This window comes from Lucilia sericata, unplaced genomic scaffold, assembly GCF_015586225.1.
Source record: "Lucilia sericata isolate MDLA Ls3-8-SP2 unplaced genomic scaffold, ASM1558622v1 Contig000749F_arrow, whole genome shotgun sequence".
Lineage (NCBI taxonomy): Eukaryota > Metazoa > Arthropoda > Insecta > Diptera > Calliphoridae > Lucilia > Lucilia sericata.
This window is the reverse complement of record NW_023994746.1, coordinates 59,112-83,419: the sequence shown is the minus strand read 5'-3', so window position 1 is coordinate 83,419 and position 24,308 is coordinate 59,112. Positions and strand designations below refer to the sequence as shown.

The 24,308-nt window shown below is 29.6% G+C and overlaps 1 protein-coding gene across 3 annotated transcripts in view; it reads right to left on the bottom strand.

Moving 5' to 3' along the window:
* LOC119607786 (extracellular sulfatase SULF-1 homolog) overlaps window positions 1–24,308 on the bottom strand; it is a 95,869-nt gene that overhangs the window by 15,409 nt on the left and 56,152 nt on the right. For all 3 annotated transcript variants that reach the window (XM_037961892.1, XM_037961893.1, XM_037961894.1), the window contains exon 3: window positions 17,191–17,222. The gene's annotated coding sequence lies outside the window, so the exon portion shown is untranslated. The remainder of the gene's footprint in view (window positions 1–17,190; window positions 17,223–24,308) is intronic.

Sequence of the window (24,308 nt, the reverse complement as noted above, 5' to 3'; positions counted from 1 at the left end):
AGTAGATCATAGTCTAGACTATAGACTGAACCATAGTCTATACTATAGACTTTACCATAGTCAACACTATAGACTGGACCCTATTCCAGACTATTGATGGGACCACAGTTCATAGACTGGACCATAGTCAAAACTATAGACTATACCATAGTTAAGGTTATAGTCTAGATCATAGTCTAGACAATTGACTATACCATAGTCCAGACTATAGACTAGGCCATAGTCTAGACTAAAGAGTAGAACATAGTCTAGACTATAGACTAAGCCATAGTCTATACTATAGCATGGACCATAGACTGGACCATAGTCCACACTATAGACTGGACCATAGTCCAGACTATGGAGTGGATCCTAGTCCAAACTATAGACTGGACCCTAGTTCAGACTATAGATTGGATCATAGTCCAGACTAGTGAGAGGGCCATAGTCCATACTATAGAATACTTTGGACTTCACAATAGTTCAGAGTATAGACTAGACTATATGCCAGACTATAGTCTAGATTATAGTACAGACCATAGACTGGGCTTTAGTCCAAACTGTAGACTATAGGCTAGACTATAGTCTAAACTATGGACTAGTCTCTAGTACAAACTTAAACATCCAGAGGAAAGGATTTCTGGTACTTCTTCGTTCTCCAACTGGTACTTTTTGAGATACAAATGTAGAGTCCTAAGTAAATGAGATTCTATGAAACTTGGACTGTTTTCTGCAAATACAACTAATTGCTAGTGATATTAGCAATAGCAAATAACAATTACCTATAATTGTAATTGTTTTTTACAATTACAAGTAATCAAACTCAAATTGCAATTACATGACGGCCTTAATATTTTGAACCAATACTTCGGTAAAAGTAATCATTTATGCACTTTTTCTTACTCATTTTAGCGGAACTACAATGTTATTACAACAATACAATTATTTGTTCTTCCTTTCCACATGACATTCTCTGTTGTTCTTCCTTTGGCAGCATTTTCTTTAATTTGTTCAAAATTTTATTGCTCTTAGCAACAATCATTATTGTTGCATGTTTGTGTTGCAACAAAAAAGAAACGAAACAAAATTTACCATAAATGTTAAAATAACAACAAAAGGCCATAAATAGACAAAAACTCCTTAATTTTGTCTAGTATGTAAGAAGACTACCCAAAATGGTCACCTTCCAACTAAGAGCAATAAAATAGGAAAAAACAAGCAACAAAGTGGAGGAAGTCTATAAAAAATTAAGGCGAATTCAACAACTTCAAACAGACAAATGTTAAAAAATATATAAAATTAATAAAAAAAAAACTGGTATAGAAGTTTAGAAATATAATTCCGAAAAAAGGAAAAAAAAACTAAACGTTAACAATCATGAATGAAATCAGGAAATCATGTTTTTAAAAGCTTGTTTACCTTTTTATATTCTTTTTTTTTTACTTTTTTTTGACTAATTTCCCAAGAATGACAAGAGAGCACGACATCAGAACAGCAGACATCTGCGACGTTAGCAGCAGCGACATATAGATTTAAAAGCGAATGTCCAATGTATTGGAAACCCAAAAAAAATCTAAAAAAAAGAGGAGACATGTCTGCTGGTGCTGAATATGCCCGACATGCGTGTGTGTTGTTCTTGATTCTGTGTGTTTTTTTTTTTTTTGGAGCGACTTTTCTGTTGTTGGTTTTGTTGTATCTTTTTGCAAAGTGTGATTTTAAAAGTTGCCAATGTCTGATGCATTTAGTGGTCCTTTTTGTGGTTTTTATAGTCTCCGCGTGTTTTTATAAAGTTTCAAATGTTGATCGTGTAATGTAAGATTGTTGTTGGTTTTTTAGTTTTTTTTTGTCTGTTATAGTTTGTACACTTAGAAAAATTTATGTGATAAAATCAGAATAGTTTCATTTACTTTAATGTTTGAAAGCAAAATTTGATATGATCGCTTCAGATCTGTTGAAATGATGTTTTATTTTAATACAGATCTGATTGTATTTTATTCCAAACTCAAATTTCTATTGTTTGGTTGGTCTTCTAAGGGTTGAAAACCAAATTTGAAACGATCGGTACAGATCGGTTGAAAAATTGGAAGTTATTCGTATGATCTAAGAGCGAAAGCTCAACCCCATCAAAATTTAAACTTTTGCAAGATTCAAATAGAATATTAAATCGGTTTCTACAGCATACGTTTGATCCTTGACTCGATTCCAAATTGTTTGAAAGTCTTCTTTAGGTTGGCATTTTTGAATGAATAACAAGAATGCCTGCCCGCAAGAGGTCTAAAGACTAAGATTTTGGGCCTTAGTTGGATATTTTTTTTATAGATAGGTTGGTGAGACAATTTCCCAATATTCCAAACCTTTTCTTTCTCTGTATTATTTTGCAGCTTTTTCGATTTGGTGGTTTCGTCTGTATTGCTGTTTTTTTTTTTTCTTTCTTATTCTTTTTAACAGTCTTGTTTTATTACATAGAACATGTTCTGTATACCCCGGGAGTTATACATACTACATCCACTTAAAATGCAGGAAAAACTAGTTTTTTTACAGTGCATGTCTGAAGACTAAGACGAAAAAACAATAACAATATCGAATACATTGTAGAAGACACATCCTTGTAACCAAAAAATAAGAAGAACAACAAACAGACAACGAAATAAAAAGGGAAGACTTTCAATGCAGTTTGTTACTTAAAATGCAGACTTTTACTTTGAAGATGTAGTCTAAACAACTTTTATTACACAATACGAAGGTGGTTGCAGAAGTTATGAATCAGATGAAGTTTTAGTCTAAGGAATTAAGGCTTAAAAGCTTATAGGGAAGGGTCCTGAAAATTTTGGAAAAAAAATCGAAAAAGTTTTCGAAGAAATTATCTTTTTTTACAGAAAATTTTCGAGAAAATTCACTTTTTTATAGAAAATTTTCGAGAAAATTCTCTTTTTTATAGAAAGTTTTCGAGAAAATTCTTTTTTTTTATAGAAAATCTTCGAGAAAATTATCATTTTTATAGAAAGTTCTCGAGAAAATTCTCTTTTTTATAGAAAGTTCTCGAGAAAATTCTCTTTTTTATAGAAAATTTTCAAGAAAATTCTCTTTCTTATAGAAAATTTTCAAGAAAGTTCTCTTTTTTAAAGAAAATTTTCAAGAAAGTTCTCTTTTTTAAAGAAAATTTTCAAGAAAATTCTCTTTTTTATAGAAAATTTTCAAGAAAATTATCTTTTTTATAGAAAATTTTCAAGAAAATTATCTTTTTCATAGAAAATTTTCAAGAAAATAATCTTTTTCATAGAAAATTTTCAAGAAAATTATCTTTTTCATAGAAAATTTTCAAGAAAATAATCTTTTTCATAGAAAATTTTCGAGAAAATTCTCTTTTTATAGAAAATTTTCGAGAAAATTCTCTTTTTATAGAAAATTTTCGGGAAAATTCTCTTTTTATAGAAAATTTTCGGGAAAATTCTCTTTTTATAGAAACTTTCCGGGAAAATTCTCTTTTTATAGAAAATTTCCGGGAAAATTCTCTATTTTATAGAAAATGTTCGGGAAAATTCTCTTTTTTATAGAAAATTTTCGGGAAAATTATCTTTTTTATAGAAAATTTTCGGGAAAATTCTCTTTTTTATAGAAAATTTTTGGGAAAATTCTCTTTTTTATAGAAAATTTTCGGGAAAATTCTCTTTTTTATAGAAATTTTTTGGGAAAATTCTCTTTTTTATAGAAATTTTTTGGGAAAATTCTCTTTTTTATAGAAAATTTTCGGGAAAATTCTCTTTTTTATAGAAAATTTTCGGGAAAATTCTCTTTTTTATAGAAAATTTTCGGGAAAATTCTCTTTTTTATAGAAAATTTTCGGGAAAATTCTCTTTTTTATAGAAAATTTTCGGGAAAATTCTCTTTTTTATAGAGAATTTTCGAGAAAATTCTCTTTTTTATAGAGAATTTTCGAGAAAATTCTCTTTTTTATAGAGAATTTTCGAGAAAATTCTCTTTTTAATAGAGAATTTTCGAGAAAATCCTCTTTTTTATAGAGAATTTTCGAGAAAATTCTCTTTTTTATAGAGAATTTTCGAGAAAATTCTTTTTTTATAGAAAATTTTCGAGAAAATTCTCTTTTTTTTCTATAGAAAATTTTCGAGAAAATTCTCTTTTTTATAGAAAATTTTCGAGAAAATTTTTTTTTTTTTTTCTATAGAAAATTTTCGAGAAAATTCTCTTTTTTATAGAAAATTTTCGAGAAAATTCTCTTTTTTTCTATAGAAAATTTTCGAGAAAATTCTCTTTTTTTCTATAGAAAATTTTCGAGAAAATTCTCTTTTTTTTTTTTTCTATAGAAAATTTTCGAGAAAATTCTCTTTTTTTTTTCTATAGAAAATTTTCGAGAAAATTCTCTTTTTTTTCTATAGAAAATTTTCGAGAAAATTCTCTTTTTTTTTTCTATAGAAAATTTTCGAGAAAGAAAATTTTCTGTCTTATAGAAAACTTTCGAGAAAATTCTCTTTTTTATAGCAGATTTTCGAGAAAATTCTCTTTTTTATAGCAGATAATATCTCTTTTTTATAGAAAATTTTTGAGAATATTCTCTTTTTTATAAAGAATTTTCGATAAAATTCTTTTATATTATAGAAAATTTTCGAGAAAAGTCTCTTTTTTATAGAAAATTTTTAAGAAAATTCTCTTTTTTATAGAAAATTCTCTTTTTTATATAAATTTTTCGAGAAAATTCTCTCTTTTTTATGGAAAATTTTCAATAAAATTCTCTATTTATGGAAAATTTTCAATAAAATTCTCTATTTATGGAAAATTTTACTTTGATAAACAATTTTCTTTAAAACACAAAAAAGTATATAAAATTAAAGAATCCATCCACTGATTAAATTTTTGTTTTTAATTCACAAAAATATTTATCACATTTCCTGTCATAATATTTTGCCAATTAATCATAAACATTTATTTGATTAATCTCCTTTCGACAAGATATATTACATCAAGTCAAATATAATAAAAATTAAATTCCTTTAAAGAAAAATCACCTCAATAGCATTTTAATACTCGATATTAGCCAAGTATCATATTTAATCATCGCATTAGTTTAAATTGCCATTTAAGGTCTTGTATTTCATGGCGCAAAAAAAATTAATCTTAATAAATTTCAAATTACCCAGATAAATGTTTTGAGTCGACGACATCCTTTCTAAACATAGACGCACTGCTGGAAAATACATTGGGAACATTGTAGGCATGTAGAAGAATTATTTAGATATCGTAAATATCGTTTTCCTTCTTCTAGCAATCATCATCATCTTAAAGCCAACAACATATGCCTTTTATCATTTTTCACGTCAACATCATTAGCAACGGCCGCCACAATTGTTTGAAAATGTCTCACTTGCCTTTTTTTCAATATTATGTATTTTTCATTTTTTAATCTTATGATGATAATATTGCTGCTGTTGCCGTTGAAGTTGGTGTTGTAAGCATTTTTTCATGAAAAACTTTGTTATTAAACATCTGTTGGCAAACGGTCAACATGCTAACAACATTGACAGGAAAACGTGGGCCACATTTAAAGATTTCTTCTAGGCTTTTTTTCGTTTTCTTTTTCTAAACTCCATGTGAGTAGGGTAGAAGAAAATATCCATAATGCAACATCTACCTATAAAATGAGTCCATTGCTAGACTGCCGAAATTGTTAAATAGTTGGTGTTCAAAAGCTTAAGGACACAGTAAAAACATAATTTCTTAAATTTTTTCTATATGATGGCGGTGACAAAATTTGATTAATGCCAATAAAATATAATGAATAATATAAAATTTCTATACTAGCCAAGCAAGGACTTGAAATTCAATTTTCTGTTTAAAAACAAAATTTATAATTTTGAATAATTGAAACCATTTTGCAGCAATTTAAATCACATAAATTTTAACTTATTTAAAAGTTTTATAGCATACTTCTTGTTATATGTAGACCGATTGCTATTTGCATGTTAATTTTATTTTAAATACAATCATCATACTTTTTAAGAGGATTATAACAGTGACGAAAATTGCAATAAGTGCAAATTAATTTTTCGAAAATATTTTATGAAAAGAGAATTTTTTCAAATATTTTGTTTCAAAAATTCTCTATAAAAAAATAATTTTCTCGAAAATTTTCTATAAAAAAGAGAATTTTCTCCAAAATTTTTTAAAAAAGAGGATTTTCTCGAAAATTTTCAGTAAAAAGAGAATTTTCGAAAAAAATTTTTATAAAAAGAGAATTTCCCCAAAAATTTTTATAAAAAGAGAATTTCCCCAAAAATTTTCTATAAAAAAGAGAATTTTCCCGAAATTTTTCTATAAAAAAGAAAATTTTCCCGAAATGTTTCTATAAAAAAGAAAATTTTCTATAAAAAAGGATTTTCTTGAAGTTTACTACAAAAAAGAGAATTTTTGCCGAAAATTTTCTATAAAATGAGAATTTACTTAAAAATTTTCTTTAGAAAAGAGAATTTTCCAAAAAATTTTCAAAAAAATTTAGTATAAAATAGAGAATTTCCCGAAAATTTTCTATAAAATAGAAAAAAATCTTCTATAAAAATAGGATTTTCTTGAAAGTTTACTATAAAAAAGAGAACTTTTGCAGAAAATTTTCTATAAAATGAGAATTTTCTTAAAAATTTTCTTTAGAAAAGAGAATTTTCCTGAAAATTTTCTTTAGAAAAGAGAATTTTCCCGAAAATTTTCTATAAAAAAGAGAATTTTCCCGAAAATTTTCTATAAAAAAGAGAATTTTCCCGAAAATTTTCTATAAAATATAAAATTTTCCCGAAAATTTCTATAAAATTTTCAAATAAAAAGAGAATTTCCACGAAATTTTTCTATAAAATGAGAATTTTCTTTTTTCCAAAAATTTTCTATAAAATGAGAATTTTCCCGAAATTTTCTATAAAAAAAAGAATTTTCCCGAACTTTTTTTTATAAAAAAAAAGAAATTTCCCGAACTTTTTCTATAAAAAAAAAAAGAATTTTACCGAAAATTTTCTATAAAAAAGAGAATTTTTCCGAAAATGTTCTATAAAAAAGAAAATTTTTCCGAAAATGTTCTATAAAAAAGAGAATTTTCCCGAAAATTTTCTATAAAAAAGAGAATTTTCTCGAAAATTTTATTTAAATTTATTATAAAATAAAGAATTTTCGGGAAAATTCTCAATTTTTCTATAAAATAAAGAATTTTCCCGAAAATTTTCTATAAAAAGGAGAATTTTCCTGAAATTTTTCTATAAAAAAGAAAATTTTCTATAAAAAATAGAATTTTCCCGAAAATTTTCTATAAAAAAAATTCCCAATAAATTTTCTATAAAAAGAGAATTGTCTCGAAAATTTTCTAAAAAAAGAGAATTTTACCGAAAATTTTTTATAAAATGTCATTTACATTTCAACCTGCGCCTATTTAAATCTCTCCCACTGTTAAGACTTAAAGTGTTAATGAGCCATATAAACTTAAAGATATTTTAGAAGATAGCAAAAACTGCATACTTGATTTCTTCAACATCATCAACGCCATTTCTTAATTTATTTTCCTTTTTTTCTTGATTTCCTATTACTAAATAGTCATACGAGTGAAGTAAAAAATTTTATCAAATAAAATTTCGTATGGCATGTCAGTTTTCTTTTGTATTAAAGAAATTGTAATTTAAGTGGACACACTGCAGACAGCCATGCAACATTTTTCACTAGATCAGACTTTTGCTGTTGTTGTATTTTAAAGTTATCTGTTAGTTCCTTAATACTGGCTGGATAACTAGAAGAAGAATTGTCAGTTTTAATCATAGTATTTAATAAATCATAAATGTTTTTCAAAAGATTTGTGTGGCTGTTATGGAATGGACTAGTCAGTTAGTCCCGACAGACTCTGGGCTAAATGTATTAAATGAGTGAATGTATGTTGGTATTTCAAACGACAACGATAAAGATTCTTGTTAAATGTCTTTGAGACAATTAAAAATTAAGCAAAAAAAATATATAAATTGCTAGAAAAATGTGAAAAGTTAAATAGATTAGCAGACTTAACTGGAGGTGTAATCAGTTAATTGATAAACTAGGCCTCTTATTAAGTCTGTCATCTATTGCTTTCGCCTGAGCTCTGGTGTCATTCAGTTTAATTAAAAACTTTTTAAATTGTGTTCTCCACAGTAGTTCTGCGCCATAATTTATCAAATATTCTAAGTAATTTATTTAATGCTCTTTTCATTTTCAGTTATTTTTCTAATTTATTTGAACGCTTTTATTAAATTTGCGGAAATTATTTAGTTTGTAAGTTATTAAATAACCATTACTTATATTTCCTTGATTATAATTGTATTTTGCAATGAACCCACTCACTGACTCTATTATTTTGGTGCTAAAATTTTCATATGATTTGTTAGCTTTCATACATATTTAAAAGTTTTTCTCTATTATTTTTTTCTCCCAAGGACAAATTCTAACAATAATAATAAAAAACTTTTTTTTTGACATTTGTTTTTGACTTTCTTTCGATATGTGTAAATGTGTATGAGGTTCGCTTCGAAAAAACAAACAAAATAAAAAAGAAAGGTCAGGCCAAAGTTCAGATTGTGTGGCAAGTGCGTCAAGTTCATGAAAAATAAATATTCTGTTGGTTGGAATGAAAACAAAACTTAAAGCTATTTTGACGGTTTTAATGAAGTTAATTAGGGAATGAGTTTCCATAGAAAAATTTTAATACAAAAGAGAATTTTCTCGAATTTTTTTAATATAAAACAAAACTCGCGAAAATGTTCTATTAAAAAGAGAAATTTTTGAAAAATTTCTATAAAAAGTGAATTTATTTTGAACATTTTCAATAACTACAGAATTTTCACGAAAATTTTCTATAAAAAGAAAATTTTCACGAAAATTTTGTATAAAAAGAGAACTTTTTCGCAAATATTCTTTAAAAAGAGAATTTTTTCGAAAGTTTTTCTATAAAAAGAGAGTTTTCTCGAAACTTTTCTATAAAAAGAGAATTTTCTCGAAAATTTTCTATTAAAAAAAAACATTTTTCGAAAGTTTTCTTTAAAAAGAGAATTTTCTCAAAAGTTTTCTACACATTTTCGTGAAATATTTCTATAAAAAATTATCTGAACTGAACTAAACCAGAACTAAAACTGAACCAGTACTAAAACAAGAACTGAATTAGAACTAAACTACAACTGAACTGAACTACAACTGAACTGATCTAGAACTGAACTAGAACTGAACTAGAACTGAACTAGAACTGAACTAGAACTGAACTAGAACTGAACTAGAACTGAACTAGAACTGAACTAGAACTGAACTAGAACTGAACTAGAACTGAACTAGAACTGAACTAGAACTGAACTAGAACTGAACTAGAACTGAACTAGAACTGAACTAGAACTGAACTAGAACTGAACTAGAACTGAACTAGAACTGAACTAGAACTGAACTAGAACTGAACTAGAACTGAACTAGAACTGAACTAGAACTGACTAGAACTGAACTAGAACTGAACTAGAACTGAACTAGAACTGAACTACTAGAACTGAACTAGAACTGAACTAGAACTGAACTAGAACTGAACTAGAACTGAACTAGAACTGAACTAGAACTGAACTAGAACTGAACTAGAACTGAACTAGAACTGAACTAGAACTGAACTAGAACTGAACTAGAACTAGAACTGAACTAGAACTGAACTAGAACTGAACTAGAACTGAACTAGAACTGAACTAGAACTGAACTAGAACTGAACTAGAACTGAACTAGAACTGAACTAGAACTGAACTAGAACTGAACTAGAACTGAACTAGAACTGAACTAGAACTGAACTAGAACTGAACTAGAACTGAACTAGAACTGAACTAGAACTGAACTAGAACTGAACTAGAACTGAACTAGAACTGAACTAGAACTGAACTAGAACTGAACTAGAACTGAACTAGAACTGAACTAGAACTGAACTAGAACTGAACTAGAACTGAACTAGAACTGAACTAGAACTGAACTAGAACTGAACTAGAACTGAACTAGAACTGAACTAGAACTGAACTAGAACTGAACTAGAACTGAACTAGAACTGAACTAGAACTGAACTAGAACTGAACTAGAACTGAACTAGAACTGAACTAGAACTGAACTAGAACTGAACTAGAACTGAACTAGAACTGAACTGAATTGGAACAGAACTTGCTTTCTCGGCGACTTGACTCATTTATAAACCAAAAAAGTTCGACTATCGCTCGTCCAACAAGTCCTCAATGTATTTAATCAATATGTTCAACCAAAACAAAACCTAGTGAATATAAAAGTGGATTAAGTGGCACTGAAAACAGAACAAAAAACAACAATACACAAAAAATAGAGTCCTTTAGTTTTGGCAACGAAATTACCACCTTCAATGAATTTCAAATCATTTCAAATCGACAAAACAAACAATTACCGCGAAGTAAAATTAGAAATTCTAATAAATGATTTCAAGGAGAATGTAAAAAATTTATAAAAAGAAAAAAAAAATAGATATTAGCCGGTATTTGGTATTAAATATTTAACAGTTTTGTTTTTACCACATGCAATTACATTCATTTTATAGATAGCAGTGTTAATTGAAAGGATATACATAGATGGGACTTTTGTTGTGTTTTATAGAAATAAAAAATCAATAGTTTTTCAAAGTTATTTATAAAATATTTTAAAGTTTAGTTTTTATCTTAGTTTGTGCTGTCTTTCGTTTTTCATTTATATTTTTCCATTTATTTTAATTAATTTCCATTTACATGTTTTTAAATTGCAATTTCAAAGTAAGAAAAAAAGTTTAAAATATATACACATATATGTACATATATGTACGTATATGTCCATCAATAAAACTTTCACTTTCAATTGATGTTGGCATATCAAACGACATACAGACAAACACTCCCATATTATCAACTCATGGGTAAATGAATAACCCAGCAAACAAATTAAACTCTTTTTTTGCTGTAGTAATACATTTTACAAGAATTTTGTTATTAAATCAGCCACGACATGGAATCAAATATTTGCGTTGATGCAAACCTAGTTAAATTAAGAAAGTTTTAAATATTTATAAAAATTAATTGCTGGGTTTAACATTTTATTGTTAGTGCTAAAGTTAAAATACAATTTATAAGAAAAAAATCTTTGTCAACAAATAAAGTTTTTGCCACTGATGGCGTGTCAACATCGCAATTTAATCTGTAAAATACTTAGTCAAATATTATTCAATACAATCCTGGGCTTTAAATATACTTAATCTATAAAACAGAGCTGTACAAGCCTAATTTACAAATATTCGAATAAAGTATTCAACAAACTGAAGAAAAACTGCTAACTTTCATTAGAACTATAACTGAATAAGAACTGAGATAGAACTGAACTAGAACTGAACAAGAACTGAGATAGAACTGAACTAGAACTGAACTAGAACTGAACTAGAACTGAACTAGAACTGAATAAGAACTGAATAAGAACTGAGATAGAACTGAACTAGAACTGAACAAGAACTGAGATAGAACTGAACTAGAACTGAACTAGAACTGAACTAGAACTGAACTAGAACTGAACTAGAACTGAACTAGAACTGAACTAGAACTGTACTAGAACTGAACTAGAACTGAACTAGAACTGAACTAGAACTGAACTAGAACTGAACTAGAACTGAACTAGAACTGAACTAGAACTGAACTAGAACTGAACTAGAACTGAACTAGAACTGAACTAGAACTGAACTAGAACTGAACTAGAACTGAACTAGAACTGAACTAGAACTGAACTAGAACTGAACTAGAACTGAACTAGAACTGTACTAGAACTGAACTAGAACTGAAATAGTACTGAACTAGAACTGAACTAGAACAGAATAAGAACTGAATAAGAACTGAGATAGAACTGAACTAGAACTGAACTAGAACTGTACTAGAACTGAACTAGAACTGAACTAGAACTGAACTAGAACTGTACTAGAACTGAACTAGAACTGAAATAGTACTGAACTAGAACTGAACTAGAACAGAATAAGAACTGAATAAGAACTGAGATAGAACTGAACTAGAACTGAACTAGAACTGTACTAGAACTGAACTAGAACTGAACTAGAACTGAACTAGAACTGAACTAGAACTGAACTAGAACTGAACTAGAACTGAACTAGAACTGAACTAGAACTGAACTAGAACTGAACTAGAACTGAACTAGAACTGAACTAGAACTGAACTAGAACTGAACTAGAACTGAACTAGAACTGAACTAGAACTGAACTAGAACTGAACTAGAACTGAACTAGAACTGAACTAGAACTGAACTAGAACTGAACTAGAACTGAACTAGAACTGAACTAGAACTGAACTAGAACTGAACTAGAACTGAACTAGAACTGAACTAGAACTGAACTAGAACTGAACTAGAACTGAACTAGAACTGAACTAGAACTGAACTAGAACTGAACTAGAACTGAACTAGAACTGAACTAGAACTGAACTAGAACTGAACTAGAACTGAACTAGAACTGAACTAGAACTGAACTAGAACTGAACTAGAACTGAACTAGATCTGAACTAGATCTGAACTAGATCTGAACTAGATCTGAACTAGAACTGAACTAGAACTGAACTAGAACTGAACTAGAACTGAACTAGAACTGAACTAGAACTGAACTAGAACTGAACTAGAACTGAACTAGAACTGAACTAGAACTGAACTAGAACTGAACTAGAACTGAACTAGAACTAAACTAGAACTGAACTAGAACTGTACTAGAACTGAACTAGAACTGAACTAGTACTGAACTGAACTAGAACTGAACTAGAACTGAAATAGAACTGAACTAGTACTGTAGTACAACTATTTCAGAACACAATTCTTAGAATAGTAAAAAAAATTCCTTGTAAATTTAAACAACTTTTTACACAGTTTGACGTATTCTAGATAAAAACTGTCAGAGAGTAATATTTTAATAAAAATAATTCAAAATGTTTGAATTAACCCAGTAGCAGAACACAGCAGTTGTCTTGAGAACTGTCATCACATTTTCAGTGTTTTTATAATAAATAAAAAATAAAATATTCTCGCAAATGCACACAATTCTAAAAAGTTCTAAATTAATGATATCGATTACAATTTAACATCGATTCGATTTTAATGCAGGTGTACATATATAATTTTAAAGGGTATACATTTGTGTTCCAAACATGTTAAAATATCATTTTACGCAGGACATCTACATACATATGTATATAAAAAATCAGCATTTTTAATCATATTTGGATTTAATAAATAGCGCACTCCTCAGTTAGTAAATGTAATATCTGGTTGAATTGGAAATCCTGTTTTAATTCACAATTAATTAAAATTGTTAAAAATTATAATCTGTCTTCATAAATTTTAATTAAAGATAACATACATATGAAGACCACACTTATAACTGTAACGATTCTTCTAGTCGGGTTTTATACACCTAATACACTTTCCTTTCATTATTGTGTATTTGTTAAATAAATGTACATGATATTTGGTACATTTATATCATAGATTAACAACTTCATAAACATTCAATAAATTTGATTGTAAGCGTACATTCGCATAAAATAAATTCATTAATAAAATTGTTGGTTAGTTCAAGTATCATTACAGAAATTTACAACGTATTTATACGAACGTTACCAATATGTAATGTTTAAAAATACACATTATATGGTTGAGGCCAGGGTCTTATGTGCGTACATGATCATAATATGTAAACAAAGTATTTGTATGGTTAGTGAGAATAAAAAGGGGCATATAGTGTTAACTATAGCGAATATCAGATCACATTTGCACATAGCCTCCATATAAGATCCCCCTTAGAAATTTACTTTAACATTTATAACTTGTTTGAGAATACAATACAGTGACCAAATCCAACATTAACAAGATTTATACAAGTTTCTCTCCCGAATTTTATGAAGATCGGTACTATTCTATAGTCATGACTACAGTATGCTCAATAGTATTGACTATAGACTGCTCTATAGTCTTGACTATAGACTGCTCTATAGTCTTAACCATAGACTGCTCTATAGTCTTGACTATCGACTGCTCTATAGTCTTGACTACAGACAGCTGTATAGTTTTTGACTATAGACTACTCTATATTGTTTACTATAGTCTGCTCTATACTCTTAACTATATACTGATCCATAGTGTTGACTATAGACTGCTCTACATTCTTGGCTATAGACTGCTCTACATTCTTGACTATTGAATGCTCTATAGTCTTAACTATAGACTGCTCTATAGTCTTAACTATAGACTGCTCTATAGTTTTGACTATAGACTGCTCTATAGTGTAAACTATAGAATGCTTTATAGTCTTGACTATAAACTGCTCTACAGTCTTGACTATTGAATGCTCTATAGTCTTAACTATAGAATGCTCTATAGTCTTGCCTATAGTCTACAGTATAGTTTTGACTATAGACTGCTTTATAGCCTCGACTATAGACAGCTACATAGTCTTGACTAAAGACCACTCTATAGTCTTGACTACAGACTATTCTATAGTCTTGACTAAAGACCATTCTATAGTCTTGACTATAGACTACTGTATAGTCTTGACTATAGATTACTCTATAGCTTTGACTATAGACTGCTCTATAGCCTTGACTATAGACTGCTACATATTCTCGACTATAGACTGATCTATAGTCTTGACTACAGACTGCCTAAAGACTGCCCTATAGTTTTGACTATAGACTGTTCTATAGTCGTGACTATAGATTGCTCTATATTGTTGACTATAGTCTGCTCTATACTCTTAACTATATACTGCTCCATAGTGTTGACTATAGTCTGCTCTATAGTCTTGACTATAGACTGCTCTACATTCTTGGCTATAGACTGCTCTACATTCTTGACTACTGAATGCTCTATAGTCTTAACTATAGACTGCTCTATAGTCTTAACTATAGACTGCTCTATAGTCTTAACTATAGACTGCTCTATAGTGTAAACTATAGCCTGCTCTATAGTCTTGACTATAAACTGCTCTAGTCTTGACTATTGAATGCTCTATAGTCTTAACTATAGAATGCTCTATAGTCTTGGCTATAGACTACAATATAGTTTTGACTATAGACTGCTTTATAGCCTCGACTATAGACAGCTACATAGTCTTGACTATAGACTACTCTATAGTCTTGACTACAGACTATTCTATAGTCTTGACTAAAGACCATTCTATAGTCTTGACTATAGACTACTGTATAGTCTTGACTATAGACTACTCTATAGCTTTGACTATAGACTGCTACATATTCTCGACTATAGACTGATCTATAGTCTTGACTACAGACTGCCTAAAGACTGCCCTATAGTTTTGACTATAGACTGTTCTATAGTCGTGACTATAGATTGCTCTATATTGTTGACTATAGTCTGCTCTATACTCTTAACTATAGACTGCTCCATAGTGTTGACTATAGTCTGCTCTATAGTCTTGACTATAGACTGCTCAACATTCTTGACAATAGACTGCTCTACATTCTTGACTATGGACTGCTCTATAGTCTTAACTATAGACTGATCTATATTCTTGACTATAGACTGCTCTATAGATTTAGTATAGACTGCTCTATAGTATAGACTGATCTATAGTCGTGACAATAGACTGGTCTATAGTCGTGACTATAGACTGCTGTATAGTCGTGACTATAGACTACTCTATAGGCTTCCCTATAGGCTGCTCTATAGTCTTGACTATAGACTGCTCTATAGTCTTGCCTATAGACTGCTCTACACTCTTAACTATAGACTGCTCTATAGTCTTGCTCTATAGTCTTTACTATAGACTGCTCTATAGGCTGCCCTATAGTCTTTACTATAGACTGCTCTATAGTCTTGACTAGAGACTGCTCTATAGTCTTGACTATAGACTGCCCTATAGTCTTGCCTATAGACTACTCTACATTCTTGACTATAGACTGCTCTATAGTCTTTACTATAGACTGCTCTATAGTCTTCACTATAGACTGGTCTATAGGCTTGTCTATAGACTGCTCTATAGTCTTGCCTATAGACTGCTCTATAGTCTTGACTATAGACTGCTTTATAGTCTTGACTAAAAACTAATCTAAAGTCTATAGACAAAGCTATAGACTGTTTAATAGTCTTGACTATATACTGCTCTAAAGTCTTGACTATAGATTTCCCTACAGTCTTTACAATGAGTGAAAGACCTAATATTCTATTCATAAATGCATGTCAATATTTTTGCTCTAATTGACATTTCAGCTAACTATGTGTAAATATTAAGTGTCAAAAGTATAATAAAAATCTGGTAATGGTTGTAGTTGTTCTGATATTAAACTTTTACAAAAAATTGTTTAAAAATTTAATAACGGGTGGGAGGAATCATTTTAAATTCATATATATTTATAAATGCATGAATGCAAGCACATACAATGCATATTTATTCATAAATATGTATTTAAGTACATAGTATGTATTTAAATGTTTTTTTAGTTTGATGGTCGGTAGGTTGCGTTACAGCATGCCTGCCTGTCGTAACCGATTATGTTAGAATATTTATTACACAAAAAGTACAAGCAATAACCAGAGAGAGAGAAAAAAAATCTGCATTCTGTGTAGGTTTCTTATGGTATACAAATTGTGTATAGTTTTCGAATAAAAAATATGTAAATATTGCCAAAATAAAATTATATTGAACATATTATATTTATTTGAAATATTTAGCATAAACAAAAATATATAAAAAATTTTACTATATTTATCAAAATCAATTTTTAAAGAAAATTTAAAAATTATTAATGAAAACATATTTATTATAAAAACGGCATATTTTTGGCTTAAGGTCATGATTGCAAATTTAAATGTAAAATTGTTAAACAATACAAGAATTTCTATAAAATGCATGCAATTGTAGTTTTTATCGACATGTTGTTAAAAATTTACTACAATCAGCGCATTTCCATAAATTTTATAGTATTTTTCATAGTAATTAAGTATTACAATTAAGTATGTATGTGTTTGTATTTGTTTTTTTTTTTTTTTTTAATTTGGTATTTTGTTTTGTTAAAGAATAGAGTTGCCAGAAATGCGAAGAAGTTCAATAGAAAAGAACGACGTGTTCAAGATATATCCAATCATGGATAGATTTTTTAGAATTTCACTGAATTTAAATTCAATTAAAAAACTTTAACTTACCACAATGATAAAATTTCACAATGATGAGAATTCTGTAAAGAAAAAAAACTTAATTACTTTTTTGAAGAATGTAAGTTTAATTTGTGTCCTTAAAACTCTAATAATTTGAACAAAAATGGATAACATATATAAACCTATGACGCTTTGACTCAGAAACTTCCAAATGCAACATAACATTTCTACGAAGATATATAAATCAACAAGTTTCAAAATCGGCAAAGACGATCATAGTGCTATCAAGATAATAAATTTAAACAACTATGGTTTTAAAGGTAATATTCAGAGGGAGAAAAAATGAGGACCAGAGTTACGCGTGGTCTAACTTAATCCATACTTTATTGCCTAACATCTGAATACATCTAGATTGTGCTATATTTTATCAGGATCGTTTCTTATCCGTTTTTAAACAACTAGACTACAGCTAGACTATAGACTAGACAATAAACTAGAATATAGACTAGACTATAGACTAGACTATAGACTAACATAGACTACTATGACTGACTAATAGACTAGACCTATAGACTATACTATAGACTAGACTATAGACTAGAACTATAGACTAGACTATAGACTAGACTATAGACTAGACTATAGACTAGACTATAGACTAGACTATAGACTAGACTATAGACTAGACTATAGACTAGAACTATCGACTAGACTATAGACTAGACTATAGACTAGACTAATACCTAGACTAGACTAGACCTTAGACTATAACTACAGAATAGACCTATAGACTAGACTATAGACTAAGACTATAGACTAGACTATAGACCTAGACTATAGACTAGACTATAGACTAGACTATAGACCTAGACTATAGACTGAACTATAGACTAGACTATAGACTAGACCTATAGACTAGACTATAGACTACTAACTAGACTATAGACTAGAATATAGACTAGACTATAGACTAGACTATAGACTAGACTATAGACTAGACTATAGACTAGACTATAGACTAAGACTAGTACTATAGACTATAGACTAGACTATAGACTAGACTATAGACTAGACTATAGACTAGACTATAGACTAGACTATAGACTAGACTATAGACTAGACTAGACTAGACTATAGACTAGACTATAGACTAGACTATAGACTAGACTATAGACTAGACTATAGACTAGACTATAGACTAGACTATAGACTACTATAGACTAGACTATAGACTAGACTATAGACTAGACTATAGACTAGACTATAGACTAGACTATAGACTAGACTATAGACTAGACTATAGACTAGACTATAGACTAGACTATAGACTAGACTATAGACTAGACTATAGACTAGACTAGACTAGACTATAGACTAGACTATAGACTAGACTATAGACTAGACTATAGACTAGACTATAGACTAGACTATAGACTATAGACTAGACTATAGACTAGACTATAGACTAGACTATAGACTAGACTATAGACTAGACTATAGACTAGACTATAGACTAGACTATAGACTAGACTATAGACTAGACTATAGACTAGACTATAGACTAGACTATAGACTAGACTATAGACTAGACTATAGACTAGACTATAGACTAGACTATAGACTAGACTATAGACTAGACTATAGACTAGACTATAGACTAGACTATAGACTAGACTATAGACTAGACTATAGACTAGACTATAGACTAGACTATAGACTAGACTATAGACTAGACTATAGACTAGACTATAGACTAGACTATAGACTAGACTATAGACTAGACTATAGACTAGACTATAGACTAGACTATAGACTAGACTATAGACTAGACTATAGACTAGACTATAGACTAGACTATAGACTAGACTATAGACTAGACTATAGACTAGACTATAGACTAGACTATAGACTAGACTATAGACTAGACTATAGACTAGACTATAGACTAGACTATAGACTAGACTATAGACTAGACTAGACTAGACTATAGACTAGACTAGACTATAGACTAGACTATAGACTAGACTATAGACTAGACTATAGACTAGACTATAGACTAGACTATAGACTAGACTATAGACTAGACTATAGACTAGACTATAGACTAGACTATAGACTAGACTATAGACTAGACTATAGACTAGACTATAGACTAGACTATAGACTAGACTATAGACTAGACTATAGACTAGACTATAGACTAGACTATAGACTAGACTATAGACTAGACTATAGACTAGACTATAGACTAGACTATAGACTAGACTATAGACTAGACTATAGACTAGACTATAGACTAGACTATAGACTAGACTATAGACTAGACTATAGACTAGACTATAGACTAGACTATAGACTAGACTATAGACTAGACTATAGACTAGACTATAGACTAGACTATAGACTAGACTATAGACTAGACTATAGACTAGACTATAGACTAGACTATAGACTAGACTATAGACTAGACTATAGACTAGACTATAGACTAAGAACTAGACTAGACTATAGACTATAGACTAGACTATAGACTAGACTATAGACTAGACTATAGACTAGACTATAGACTAGACTATAGACTAGACTATAGACTAGACTATAGACTAGACTATAGACTAGACTATAGACTAGACTATAGACTAGACTATAGACTAGACTATAGACTAGACTATAGACTAGACTATAGACTAGACTATAGACTAGACTATAGACTAGACTATAGACTAGACTATAGACTAGACTATAGACTAGACTATAGACTAGACTATAGACTAGACTATAGACTAGACTATAGACTAGACTATAGACTAGACTATAGACTAGACTATAGACTAGACTATAGACTAGACTATAGACTAGACTATAGACTAGACTATAGACTAGACTATAGACTAGACTATAGACTAGACTATAGACTAGACTATAGACTAGACTATAGACTAGACTATAGACTAGACTATAGACTAGACTATAGACTAGACTATAGACTAGACTATAGACTAGACTATAGACTAGACTATAGACTAGACTATAGACTAGACTATAGACTAGACTATAGACTAGACTATAGACTAGACTATAGACTAGACTATAGACTAGACTATAGACTAGACTATAGACTAGACTATAGACTAGACTATAGACTAGACTATAGACTAGACTATAGACTAGACTATAGACTAGACTATAGACTAGACTATAGACTAGACTATAGACTAGACTATAGACTAGACTATAGACTAGACTATAGACTAGACTATAGACTAGACTATAGACTAGACTATAGACTAGACTATAGACTAGACTATAGACTAGACTATAGACTAGACTATAGACTAGACTATAGACTAGACTATAGACTAGACTATAGACTAGACTATAGACTAGACTATAGACTAGACTATAGACTAGACTATAGACTAGACTATAGACTAGACTATAGACTAGACTGTAGACTAGACTATAGACTAGACTATAGACTAGACTATAGACTAGACTATAGACTAGACTATAGACTAGACTATAACTAGACCTAGACTATAGACTAGACTATAGACTAGACTATAGACTAGACTATAGACTAGACTATAGACTAGACTATAGACTAGACTATAGACTAGACTATAGACTAGACTATAGACTAGACTATACATTAGTCTAAGAAAAGTATACTTTAGTCTCTTTCGTCTATAAAATTGATTTGGCTCCTGTAATCAACTGTTAATAAAACAAATAAACATATAATTGATTCAATCAAATTTCACAACTGTCAGAAAAGATGCTCAGAAGGTTATACCAAAACTTCTTAAGTAAATGACGTTCATAATAAATATTTATATTTTTAAATAAAACTAACAAAACACGTTCTCTATTTTTAAGTAACAAATTTTTTATAAATTTTACATTGAATAATTAAAAAAAAATACATTCCTTTTGTTAAATATACGCATTTATAATGCAAAAGCTTAAAAATTGAAACGTGTTAAATTGGTTGTTAAATTAGAGATGAAAAAAAAATTTAAAATAATTAAACAAAAACAAATTGTAAACACTTAAATATTAATAAATTCAGAATGATAATAAAGTTCAATTGAATTTTAATAATTTTAAAGAAGCGTTAAACTCATACAATTTGAAAATTAATTAAGAATAATTAAGAATTGTTTAAATCAGTGAGTTTCTATAGCTTTTAGCACATATTAAAAAAAATTTATTACAAAATTATAACTTTAATTGTTTTTGTAGAAAAAAAAAATTATTATTCAAAAGTTCATTATACAAATTCAAATTTAAATGAATTTGTTTTATATCTTATTATTGTTAATTTAGTTAATTTCTTAAATATTAATCTACAATATCATTCCATAACTATAAATTTCTAATGTATTTATTTCATTTAAATAATATTTAAAATTTTTTGTTCATAATGAAAATATTTAAAATATTGAATGATTGGCACATACAAAAAACAGTGATGACAGGTAAGAATATTGTTTTTCATTCAAAATATCAGGCAAGTAGACAGACAGACATAAGAGAACCAAAATGGCATACCAAAACCGCAACACAGACACGACGATAAAATTAAAAGAATAAATAAATATTTTGATTTTACGCGGCAGATGACAGACCTTCTCAAGGGTACCCACATCTGAGCACAGTGGTTTCGGACTTAAACTATTTGCATACAATGATAACACAGGCCAACAAATTTTAACCCAGAAACCAAAAAACACTTTTCTAAGGATTGAGCTGTGCTAATCTGTGAGTCCTAATCTAGCCTCCATGTTATCTCAAGAAGAGATAACAGCGATAAAACCTTAATTTCTAGTCTAGTCTGTAGTTCTAATCTACAGTGTATAGTTCTAGTCTATAGTCTAGTCTATAGTCTAGTCTATAGTCTAGTCTATAGTCTAGTCTATAGTCTAGTCTATAGTCTAGTCTATAGTCTAGTCTATAGCCTAGTCTATAGTCTAGTCTATAGTCTATAGTCTAGTCTATAGTCTAGTCTATAGTCTAGTCCTATAGTCTAGTCTATAGTCTAGTCTATAGTCTAGTCTATAGTCTAGTCTATAGTCTAGTCTATAGTCTAGTCTAGTCTATAGTCTAGTCTATAGTCTAGTCTATAGTCTAGTCTATAGTCTAGTCTATAGTCTAGTCTATAGTCTAGTCTAGTCTATAGTCTAGTCTATAGTCTAGTCTAGTCTATAGTCTAGTCTATAGTCTAGTCTATAGTCTAGTCTATAGTCTAGTCTATAGTCTAGTCTATAGTCTAGTCTATAGTCTAGTCTATAGTCTAGTCTGTAGTCTAGTCTATAGTCTAGTCTATAGTCTAGTCTATAGTCTAGTCTATAGTCTAGTCTATAGTCTAGTCTGTAGTCTAGTCTATGTCTAGTCTATAGTCTAGTCTATAGTCTAGTCTATAGTCTAGTCTATAGTCTAGTCTATAGTCTAGTCTATAGTCCAGTCTATAGTCTAGTCTATAGTCTAGTCTATAGTCTAGTCTATAGTCTAGTCTATAGTCTAGTCTATAGTCTAGTCTATAGTCTAGTCTATAGTCTAGTCTATAGTCTAGTCTATAGTCTAGTCTATAGTCTAGTCTATAGTCTAGTCTATAGTCTAGTCTATAGTCTAGTCTATAGTATAGTCTATAGTCTAGTCTATAGTCTAGTCTATAGTCTAGTCTATAGTCTAGTCTATAGTCTAGTCTATAGTCTAGTCTATAGTCTAGTCTATAGTCTAGTCTATAGTCTAGTCTATAGTCTAGTCTATAGTCTAGTCTATAGTCTAGTCTATAGTCTAGTCTATAGTCTAGTCTATAGTCTAGTCTGTAGTCTAGTCTATAGTCTAGTCTAGTCTAGTCTGTAGTCTAGTCTATAGTCTAGTCTATAGTCTAGTCTATAGTCTAGTCTATAGTCTAGTCTATAGTCTAGTCTATAGTCTAGTCTATAGTCTAGTCTATAGTCTAGTCTATAGTCTAGTCTATAGTCTAGTCTATAGTCTAGTATAGTCTATAGTCTAGTCTATAGTCTAGTCTATAGTCTAGTCTATAGTCTAGTCTATAGTCTAGTCTATAGTCTAGTCTATAGTCTAGTCTATAGTCTAGTCTATAGTCTAGTCTAGTCTAGTCTATAGTCTAGTCTAGTCTAGTCTATAGTCTAGTCTAGCTAGTCTAGTCTAGTCTAGTCTAGTCTAGTCTAGTCTAGTCTAGTCTATAGTCTAGTCTAGTCTAGTCTATAGTCTAGTCTATAGTCTAGTCTATAGTCTAGTCTATAGTCTAGTCTATAGTCTAGTCTTTAGTCTAGTCTATAGTCTAGTCTATAGTATAGTCTATAGTCTAGTCTATAGTCTAGTCTATAGTCTAGTCTATAGTCTAATCTATAGTCTAGTCTATAGTCTAGTCTATAGTCTAGTCTATAGTCTAGTCTATAGTCTAGTCTATAGTCTAGTCTATAGTCTAGTCTATAGTCTAGTCTATAGTCTAGTCTATAGTCTAGTCTATAGTAGTCTATAGTCTAGTCTATAGTCTAGTCTATAGTCTAGTCTATAGTCTAGTCTATAGTCTAGTCTATAGTCTAGTCTATAGTCTAGTCTATAGTCTAGTCTATAGTCTAGTCTATAGTCTAGTCTATAGTCTAGTCTATAGTCTAGTCTATAGTCTAGTCTATAGTCTAGTCTATAGTCTAGTCTATAGTCTAGTCTATAGTCTAGTCTATAGTCTAGTCTATAGTCTAGTCTATAGTCTAGTCTATAGTCTAGTCTATAGTCTAGTCTATAGTCTAGTCTATAGTCTAGTCTATAGTCTAGTCTATAGTCTAGTCTATAGTCTAGTCTATAGTCTAGTCTATAGTCTAGTCTATAGTCTAGTCTATAGTCTAGTCTATAGTCTAGTCTAGTAGTCTATAGTCTAGTCTAGTCTATAGTCTAGTCTATAGTCTAGTCTATAGTCTAGTCTATAGTCTAGTCTATAGTCTAGTCTATAGTCTAGTCTATAGTCTAGTCTATAGTCTAGTCTATAGTCTAGTCTATAGTCTAGTCTATAGTCTAGTCTATAGTCTAGTCTATAGTCTAGTCTATAGTCTAGTCTATAGTCTAGTCTATAGTCTATAGTCTAGTCTAGTCTAGTCTATAGTCTAGTCTATAGTCTAGTCTATAGTCTAGTCTAT